General features: G+C 41.2%; 1 pseudogene; it reads right to left on the bottom strand.

The window, feature by feature from the left end:
* Positions 1–1277: 1277 nt before the first annotated feature.
* LOC121161025 overlaps positions 1278–10414 on the bottom strand; it is a 28126-nt pseudogene continuing 18989 nt past the window's right edge.

The raw sequence follows: 10414 nt of genomic DNA, 5'->3' as shown, positions 1-10414 counted from the left end.
TTCACTTTGGGTAAAGAACAGGTATTTATGTGTTATATTAGCACATATAGATTCATGAAAAAATGATTGCGTATTTTTCATTAATTAAATACTTGTGCATAGGATATGGATAAAAATAAATTCAGCAATAAATGTATCACTTATAAAATCTTTGAAAAAATATAAGATTAAAGGATGAAATGAATGTACAATGTTATAGATTTCTAAATTAATCATTATTTCACATTACCATGAACATACTTCATTACATTTGATCACATTGAGCCCAGTCATAGTCTGCCCTGAGATACTGAATGCATATATAATATCTAGGAACACCAAGTTCTGTAGGGATTATGTTAAAAGGCATTACAGCTCAAAACTTAAATTAACTTAACTTAAATTAATTTGGGGTTGTAGTACTAATTTTGTGATTATTGACCTAGCACCTCACTAAAGCATTAAATGTTGTAGGGTATTATGCCATTGGGATTTTAATGCAACCTAAATCATGGGTAGTTGGGTTGGTGTATTGGTTGTTCCATTTAATAATTTTATTACATTAGATGAGTAATTTCACCTTACTCAGGTAACTCATCTGTAGGAATAAACCAATGAAATCAACTATTTACTGAGTGATATTTTGTTTTCATTAGATGATACAATATTTGCAAAGAAATGACAGTGTCTGCCACATGAGAAAAGGGAAATAGATTTTAGAAATGGTTATATGTGAATGATAGTAATGAAATTTTGCAAATATGTTTATTATTTTTCTTTACTATTTTATATTTTTCACTAATACATAAAATTATTCCTGTAGCATATACATTGCTTCTTTTGTAATCAGTGTGCTTTATTGCATAAACCAAATGTTGAATTTCTTAGTTAAAAATATTAATCATGGTGGAGAGATTTTAAGAGAGTCTGAGCTGGTGGTTCAGGGATTTTGCTGCCCCAGTTGCATTGCTGCAGTTCAGGGGAATTCAGGCAGGGTCAGGCTTGAGGCTTGGATTTCTATCTTCATTCACCACTGCCATGTGGTATGCAAATCTTGAACTAGTCTGGGCTTGAGACTCAGTATTTTTCTCTGTCCAGAGTCATCATGCTGTGGGTGTATATTGAGTAGGTCTGGGTCTCATGTTCAAGATTTTGGTTCTGCCCACCACTGTCACGCTATTGGCAGATATCAAGTGAATCTGAGCTGGAGGCCTGAAGCCTTTGCTCCCCCAGCTGTGAGGCTACAGCCAGGGGAACTTAGACAAGCATGCCAAGGAACCAATGGTGTTGGGTGAAGCCTATTGGTTTCCCAGCAGTGCACTCTGGGGACTTGGAGGTGTGGGGTTACAGGAAGTCTGGGGATGGGACAGGTGAGCAAGGACCCAAGGGTTCAGGTCCACGTGAGGAATGACTTCTGAGGGACTTCCATGTTGCAAGACTACTCTATTTGAAGGTCTAGAACAAGGAACCCAACAGTGAGAGTAGAAAGGGGAACAGACACTATGAGGCTGAGCCATGAAGTCATCGAACATGTGAGTGTGTCGGGTCTAGGGGTAGGATCTGTGGGGGGAATATGTGGGCTCACCCAGGTGGATCTGCAGTCTCCACTGGCACATCCAAAATCTGTAGCTGGGAATAGATCTGGCTGTGGAGCTAAGGTGATGCTCTGGTTGGGCTGAAATTTTCACTGGTGAACATGAGAACCAGAATTCGAACACTGGGCTGTTCTGGACAAAGCTGTAGTCTCCCTCAGCATGGGTATGGATTGGATCTGAGGTATGCTAGACTGGGCTACACTCCAGCACCCATTGGTGTGTGTGAGTGGATATAGAACAGGCTAGGCTAGGTCTTGGCTCCCATTGAACCACATGAGAAATATGTATAGGCATGGACCAGGTGGGGCTGGGCTGAAAAATCCAACAGTAATAACCAGAAAGTGTATGGGATGATTGGGCATTGACACCATTCCTGCCAGGACAAGAGGTGACAAAGTCAACCAGTGCCAAGGACCCACCGGTGTGTGCAAGTTCTGCCACTGGGAGGAGACCTGATAGGCGAGCATGGTGAACTCTTCTGTCAGGTTGCAATCCCTGCAGGTAAGCACAAGAACCAAGTCAAGGAGCAGCCAAACCAGGCCGGGTTACAGAACCTGCCAGCACACTTGTGGGTCAGATCTGGGGATGGCCAGGCAGGGCCAGTTCATAATATTCACTGTTAGATATGCAAACCATAATGGCATGCAGGAGGAGCCAGTTTGGGCTGCAAAACAATCAGTTCACACTGGAGCCTGGACAGGGGGCTGACTGAGCAAAGTTAGGCTGCAGCACTAACCAGCAATAAGCTTGAACTGGGGGCAGGTTGGATTTAACTAGGCTGAAACACCAGATGGTGGATGCTGAGGTGAGATGAGCCATGCCAGTCTGGGGACAGTGGGTGCTGGGTTCATGAGCCTCAGGTGTGGGGATCCAAAGGATCTGGAAAATCTGGTGTGGTTCATTGGGCCCACCTGCATAGTGGGGACCAGATCCATGAGCCCCAGTGGTGGGGATTCTAGTGGGTCCCAGCTAGTCTGGCCCAGGATCATTGTTCCACCTGCATGGTGGATGTTGTGTCCAATAGCCCGAAGTTTGGGGATTCTGGAGGGGCCCAGATCACCTGGCCCAAGTCCTTGGAACTGCCTGTGCTAGATCTATGAGCTGCAGGGTTGGAGGCCCCAGTCAACTCAGCTTTCCTGCACTGGTTTCTTGGGCACACCTGCAGGGGTGATACTGTGTCTGTGATCCTCAGGGCTGGAGATCCAGCTGGACCCAGGTTACCTGGCCCAGGTCCACTGGCCAGCCTGTAAGAATTGATGCTCCTCTGTGCAAATGATAGAGTGTATATGGCAGACCATGGTGCACAGAGAGGATATGGTAACCCATTGGATCCTTCAAAGAACATTGCTACCATAGCAGAGAATGGAGAATAGAACATATAGGCAACTACCCCAGCCAAAGTGTGACAGCAAATATCTGGAGGAATTGAGACTCTAAGTTGAACTGTGTCAGCCAGTGGATATTGGAAGGGATTATTTCATCCATAGATCAGTGAGATCAACATCATTTCAGAGCTATTACATCCACCTAGGCAGAGCCCTTAGAGCATGCACTGCATTATGACTCCAGGTTAATATCAAGTGGCCATCCCCCATCTTCGGGTCCTGGGATGGTTGGGAGGCTGGGCTTGACCTATCCGTTTATCTCCTCCCTCCCACCAGAAATGGGAAGAAACAGAAAGTTTGGAAACAATGATCACACACAATTCTCCCTGACCTTAGATAATTTCCACCCTGATCAATTATATAAGCATTATCGAAAATATCAAAAAAGTAAAAAAATTAACTACTTCAGATTTGGCAAGATATTTCTGAAGTACTTAATTAAACAGACATGTTATGGGAAGTAGGGTGACAGGATGTCTTTTATAGGATTTTGATAAGTTTTAATGACAAAACAGTGATTTTTACTTTTTACACATTAAGTCCATTGATTCATAATGATTTTTAAAATTTTATAGTTTTTTGAAGGTGATTATTATAATCAACTTATAATTATATTATATTAATATATTATATTATATTAATTATATTCTATAAATATATTATATATTATATTATAATTATATTATTATAATCCTCACTTATGTTATTGTATTTTATTCAACACAATTGTATCAGGATGTTAAAATGTCATCTATTCTTTTCCACTGCTGCTGACAGAACTGATTGAGGTTTGCAGCTAAATCAGGCAATAAAAATTAATTGAGTAAATTTAAAAACACAATCACCAAATTTACAATGATTCACTCCCTAAGCGGCTGCAATGGCTGGAGCCGAGCCAATCCAAAGACAGGAGCCAGTAGCCTCTTCCAGACCTCCCATGCAGGTGCAGGGTCCCAAAGTTATGGGCCGTCCTTGACTGCTTTCCCAGGCCACACCCACGGAGCTGGATGGGAAGCGGGGCTGCTGGGATTAGAACCGGCACCTATATGGGATCCTGGAGCATTCAAAATGAGGACCTTAACTGCTACGCTATCGTGCCGTGCCCGACTAATTCATTCTTATTTTTAAGACTCAAATCTTCCTTATTTAATACATATATTCATATACTTGACCTCAAGTCTGTTGATACACTCATGAGATGACATTAAAAAATCACATACACAAATAAACATCTATGTAGAGTATGGACTTTGCCAAATATTTTGATTCTGAAAAATAATACATTCTGCCCTCAAATTCAAGTATGCATCCTCTCATTCTCAAAGGAAATCAGATTTACTAATCTTATGCAAATGCAATCTTTAGGCTACTGCCTGATGCCTCCAGGCAGTGTTTTGTGCTCCATCCTTTGAGCTCTGCAGTGCCCTTTCCCTAGCTCTTTCACAGAATTTCCTGCCATTCTTCTTGCTTAAATATCTGTATCTCCTACTGGACATTACCTCCTATAGTTCAGGTCCTTTCTTTTCATTTGTACAATCTTAGTTTCTGGCTTTCTGCTTTGTTGTAAAGCATATCCTAAACAAATTACTGATTCTTTAGAGGATTAAGATAGCAATCATAATTAAGAGTAGTGCCTGAGAATAAAGTAAACCTCTGGGGCTTGGAATGATAGACTAGTGGCTAAGGTCCTTGCCTTGCCAGCGCCAGGATGCCCTATGGGTGCCAGTTCATAACCCAGCTGCTCCACTTCTCTTCCAGCTCCCTCTGTGTGGCCTGGGAAAGCAGTTGAAGACAGCCCAAAGCCTTGGGACCCTGCACCTGCACAGGAGGTTTGGAAGAATTTAATGGCTCCTGGCTTCAGATCTGCTCAGCTCTGGCTGTGTCAGCTGCTTGGGGAGAGAATCAGTGGATGGAAGATCCTCCTCTCTGTCTCTCCTCCTCTCTGTAAATCTGACTTTCCAGTAAAAATGAATAAATTTACAAATAATGTATGAGTATATAACATGTAATTCTAAACCTACTATACCTTACCTAATTATTAAAATATGCTCTACTGGATTCCTAGAAAAATTAAAGCGCTATTTATGGATGATTTTTATTAACTAATGATTTATAAAATCTCTCCATTGACCTATATCTCTCTGTACTCTTTATGTTTTATTTTGAGAGGCAGAGACAGGAATACAGAATAAGTCCAAGTCACTGGTTAACTCTACATTTCCACAATCATCAGGAATACACCAGGCTTAATCTAGGAGACAAGATCTTGGTTATAGAACTTTACATGTGTGGCAGCAATCCAAGACATTAAACATCTACTGTCACCCCAAGTCCACAATAGTAAGACGCAATGCTCAAGATAGGATCTAGGCATCTGTTATTGCACTCCTTCTGTTCAGTGTCAACAACCCTTTTGTGATTTGCTTCCATTTCTGTGCTCTCTGTCTTAGTCTTTCACAGCTAGGATCTGTCTCATCCCCTGTCCTCCTTCACAGACATTGCCATAATTGAAAATTATTAACACTGCATATAGGTTATAAATTCATGTGTTCCTTTCATATTAAGAGTAATTGGTGGCCATTCAGAATTGATCTAATTGGTCCAACCTTTTGCTGCAGTGGGTTCAGATGCTGCCTGCAGCCCCAGCATCCTATAGGGAGTGGTGCAAAAATGTTTGAAATTGCTCCATTCCAGGGGTTATTCAAAGTTTCACAGAATTTGAAAATTGCAAAAACATATTCATGGATACCAAGATATTAAAGACTTAAATTTTAACTCCGTCATCAGCAGATCAATTGAGTTAATTTAATAGCAGTTGATGTCCTGATTCTTTTCGTGTTTTGCTTAATTTCTTTTTCTATATTTGTATTTATAATTTTGTCATATAATTCCTACATGAAAAATGAAAAAAATCTAAACCAAGACAAGCAAACAGAAAACTCTTTTATAGTTAAAATAATCATGCTTTTAACCAACTGATGTGTTTTCGAAGTTAGCTGAATTGACTTGCCTGGAGACTAAGAATTTTAGAATCTATGAAATGTTTACAAATTTAAAGTATATGACAACAGGAGATCCTGTTTTGTGAAAAAAAAATGATAAAAAATGTTGAATTTTTAAAATTCTAACTAGTCGTTGTAGATATAGGCAATTTTATATGTATGTTCGTATGTAGCTTCTAAAAAAATGAACTACACCTTTAAAAAATTTCAGTTAGAGACACAAGACTTAAAGGCAGAATAACAAGCAAAGAGAAACAGATTGACAGAGTGACTTCAAATTCACTGAATCACTCTGACAAAGTGGACAGTGACTACATTTGGCCTGCCTCCAAGGCGGGGGTCAGGAGAACAACCCCCCCTGCCTCTTTCAGGGGGCTGCAGAGATCCAACTGCCTGAGGCCTCATTTACTGCCTGCCAGGCTTGCAGAGGGTGGGAAGCTGGGCTTTGGGAGTTGAAGAAAAGGCTTCAACTTGGGCTCCGGTGTGGAGAGCAGCCTGCTGTAACTGATGGGCCGAACACCTGACTTTGACACCTTTAACACCACACCTATGTTAAAGCTATGAATAAGATACACTTAAGAGATTATGTTTCCAACTGAACATGTACAAGGAATCAAATTCTAGCTTCAAAAATATCATCTTTATCCTTTGGCCTAGGTATGATACTTTCAAAAGCAGTTAGATTCTGAGAAACATAGTTTAAAGCAACAATAGAGCAATAAAGATATGTTTTTAGTACTTGAGGCTTCAGAAATAGTTTATGAATGAAAAGATGCAATACTTTACCATGACAATAGCAATATCTGTCAGCAAAATTGTTGCTCTATTTACCTGATGCTAAACTTTGCTCAAGTTTGCCTGTTGCTCAATTCAACCAACAAGCTGCTTTAAACTACCTCTTCATAATGGTACAATATTTTTTTTCTTGTCCATTCTTCGGATTATATTGTAGATAGCTATTCCCCAATTATCACAATTTTATTCTCTTTCAGGAGGCGCCAAAAGATCGCAAGGTAAATAATTGCAACAGTAAAATTTTGTATTTACTTGTGGGTAAGTATGACATTACACATATAATTGATGTTCTTTAGGAAAAATGTAAATAAATATGAAACTCAGTTTAAAAGTACCTTGAATATTGCCAATATAAACTTTCCATCACATGAAAGAGGAAATCCCTAGGACAAAAGCTGGGATAGAAATTACAGATAGTGGATGCTTCTGTTTTTATTGCAAGTTTTAGTGAGCATTGCTATTATTTGTCCAGAGAATATTGCTGCTTATTATCAGGTATATGAAGTTAAAAGCCAATGATAACTTTGTTTTGTTTCTATTCTTTGCTGTGGAGCTTCTCATGTTGACTAAGGAATGAACAGTAAAGTTGAAATGCCGTGCTTGCTTACGGAGTGATTGTAAAAAGTAAAGTGTGTTCCTTAATATTAATGCAGTTTAAATGACATTGGTTATGTCTGCCTATGATTCACATTGCCGAGCTGTTCCTCTTCCCGAGAATGATGTACAATCGCAGTCCTATTCATTTTGAATGTTGTATTCATAAGGGTTTTGTGATGAAGCATCACCATAAATCAGTGTTATTGGACTATATTTTCAAACAAAACATTAACAGAGACAGTCATCTCACATTTCATAGTCAGAGTGCAACACAGGCATGAAGGTCAACTGAGGTTGACCTCAACTGACGCATTGTGCTTCATTCTGAGAAGAAATGGAACAACAACTTTTGCAAGAACTTGGTATGCTTCACTAATATTCCTAGTGGCCTTGAGGTCTCTGTTTTTGTTTGTCTGTTTGTTTTTGAGATACATATATTCAACCGAAACGCTGCAAACAAAGCAGTTTAAATGTGGTAAACAAAAGTCCCATCAAAAACTGTATCTGTAAGCTTTAGCAGCGAAGAGCAAAAAAGGCAAGCAGAAATTTCGGGATTTAAATTTTAAGAAGGATTGCATGTATCCACCAGACAGAAAGGTGAAGGAGGGAATATTAAGTAATAACAAAAGGAAAGAAGTGAAGAAAGCAGAAGTGTTCAGTGAGAGAGGAACTAAGATACAGAAAAACAAAGGGAAATAAAACGTGCAAGAGGTTCTGAGGTGATAAAGGCACAATAAATGTATATTTTTTCCTTTACTTGCATAACACAGATTCTTTTTTAAAAATATGTATTTATTTATATACAAAGAGGAGGAGAGACAGAGAAGAAGATCTTCCGTCTGATGATTCACTCCTTAAGTGACTGTAATTGCCTGAGCTGAGCAGATCTGAAACAAGGAATCCCAAAATTCTTCCAGGTCTCCCATGAGGGTGTAGGATCCTAAGGCTTTGAGCTGTCCTCCACTGCTTTCCCAGGCCACAAGCAAGGAGTTGGATGGTAAGCAGGGCAGCCAGGATTAGAACCGGTGTGCATATGGGATCCCAGTGTATGCAACATGAGATCTTTAGCTGCTAGGCTACTGTGCTGGGCCCAACACAGATACTGCTTAAAAACTATCACGACTTGCTTCCAAAGCGAGGTCACAGAACATGCAGGAGGGGTGGAGCATGTATCATTTCAGTTGATCTTAGCCAAAATGCCGAGAAGCGATGGGGCACATATCATTTCAATACAAAGTCCAGGGATGACCCCCAGCCTCCAACACACTGCGCTCAGCGGCAGGTCTAGGGGAATAGACAGAGCCTTGGGAAAGGCTACCTCCCCTTCCAGAAATTTCTGTGTGTTTCTGAAAGCCCCTGTGGATTCTTGAAATCGACCCAAGGCAGGTGCTCAAACTTTGTGGTTTAGAAGTGGAGTTTCTGAAGTGAGCCATCCCTCCTTTGTGAAAGAGGAAGGTGGCCACAGCCAGGGCATCCTGAAGGCTGCAGGGAAAGGAGCTCTCCTGCATGCAAGGGGAACACGGGTCTGTCAATGGAAAGAAGTCAGTGGAAAGAAGTTAAAGAACCCTAGGTATGGAAGGTCAGGGCCGAGAGACACAAGTGGAAAATGGAAGGTTTAAAAAAGCCCACAGTCATTTTGTCTAAGAGATAGCAGCATATTCACAAGTGCAAAGGATACTGGATAACGGCTTAAAAGGACAACAAAAGCACTTCCCATAAAACCTTCTTTTTTTTTTCTCCTTTTTTACTACATCCCACCACCCCCAAAAAACACATCCCACAGACATAAGGTCAAGAGCCCAAAGTGGCAACCAATTTAGGCAATACAAAAATAGATGCCACTGCCCATGCTTTTCTGCAGAAGCCTCAGTGAAAACACTGAGGAAGGAATTAGCATCTACAACAAGCCAGGAGCCTTGGGCTGGACTAAACCCCTTGTAGCTGTCAAGGGCTTGTGTCAGCCGCTCTCTTACTCAGCATCTCTTTGCTGCTCTGCTTGGGGAGGTTGAGTAGGTTGTGGCAAGCCTGACCCATGTGCAGGTAGCCCTCTTCCCCACTTCCTGCCCTGGCTCGATGTGGAGTGGATGGTGATTTGCAGACTATCCATGCCACAGATGGGAATCTGATCACTGCCAGTCACGAACAAGACAAAACTTCTTCTTTTCCAATGGGAGCTCATGAAATGCTTCCCCCGACAGTTTGTCAGTGGGACGTGTGGACAGGTAGTTACCCTTGTACACAACGGTCGCTTCCGGTTCCTCCCAGTTGTAGTTGCTCTTATTATCACGGCCCTTAGTTCAGAAGGCTGGGGGAACTCCGGCACTCTACCAATACACACCTTGAGGAAGCCACTGGAGAAGGGTGTGGATTGCTTCTGGATTGAGATTTGGAAGGCATAATTCACAGTGACATCCACAAATTGCTGCCTGTTAGCCTTGCATACAGCACTTTGTCTGTGCTGAGGATCGAGTTCTTTTGCTCAGGCTGTCTTGGTAGATCATGAAGTTGATTCAGAAAGTCTCTGTGACATCTTGCATGGGGGTAATCTGAAAGCTCTTCAAGACTCCTTTTTTCATGGGCAGCAGCTCCTTCAGGTCTTCCAAGTCATGCTGCACATTCAGCAGCTTTTCGTAGAGGGCCGGTGGAAAGTAGAGGTCAATCACAGTGGAGCTGTAGATAGCAAATCCATAGGTTACGCCAGTCAAGTGAAGCCAGTTGTGTTCTACAAAGCACATGTCTGAAAACCATAAGAGATTTGAATCTTAATAGTACATATACATCTCATAGATGAGATTCACAAGTTCTTGCAATAGCAGAAGAAAGAATTCCTTTGTGGCATCACCTGCCTCCACAGCCTCTTCACCATCAAAGGTTGCTTTAAGAGGTTTGTTCCAATTGATGCCACAATGGATGCTCAGCTCTCATAGGGCATCTCCACCAAGCTTGTCCTGTAAACACGAATGCCCAAGCCACTTTAGAAGGACATACAAGAGTTCTTCAGAAAGTTCAAATGAATTTAGTGTAAAGAAAAGTATGTGGATTTCAGAGGTTTTTTTTGCAC

This window comes from Ochotona curzoniae, unplaced genomic scaffold (genome assembly GCF_017591425.1).
Source record: "Ochotona curzoniae isolate NIBS_2020 unplaced genomic scaffold, NIBS_Ocur_1.0 contig_4612, whole genome shotgun sequence".
In the NCBI taxonomy this organism is placed as follows: domain Eukaryota; kingdom Metazoa; phylum Chordata; class Mammalia; order Lagomorpha; family Ochotonidae; genus Ochotona; species Ochotona curzoniae.
Note: the sequence above shows the minus strand (reverse complement) of the source record. Positions and strands in the feature narration are given on the sequence as shown.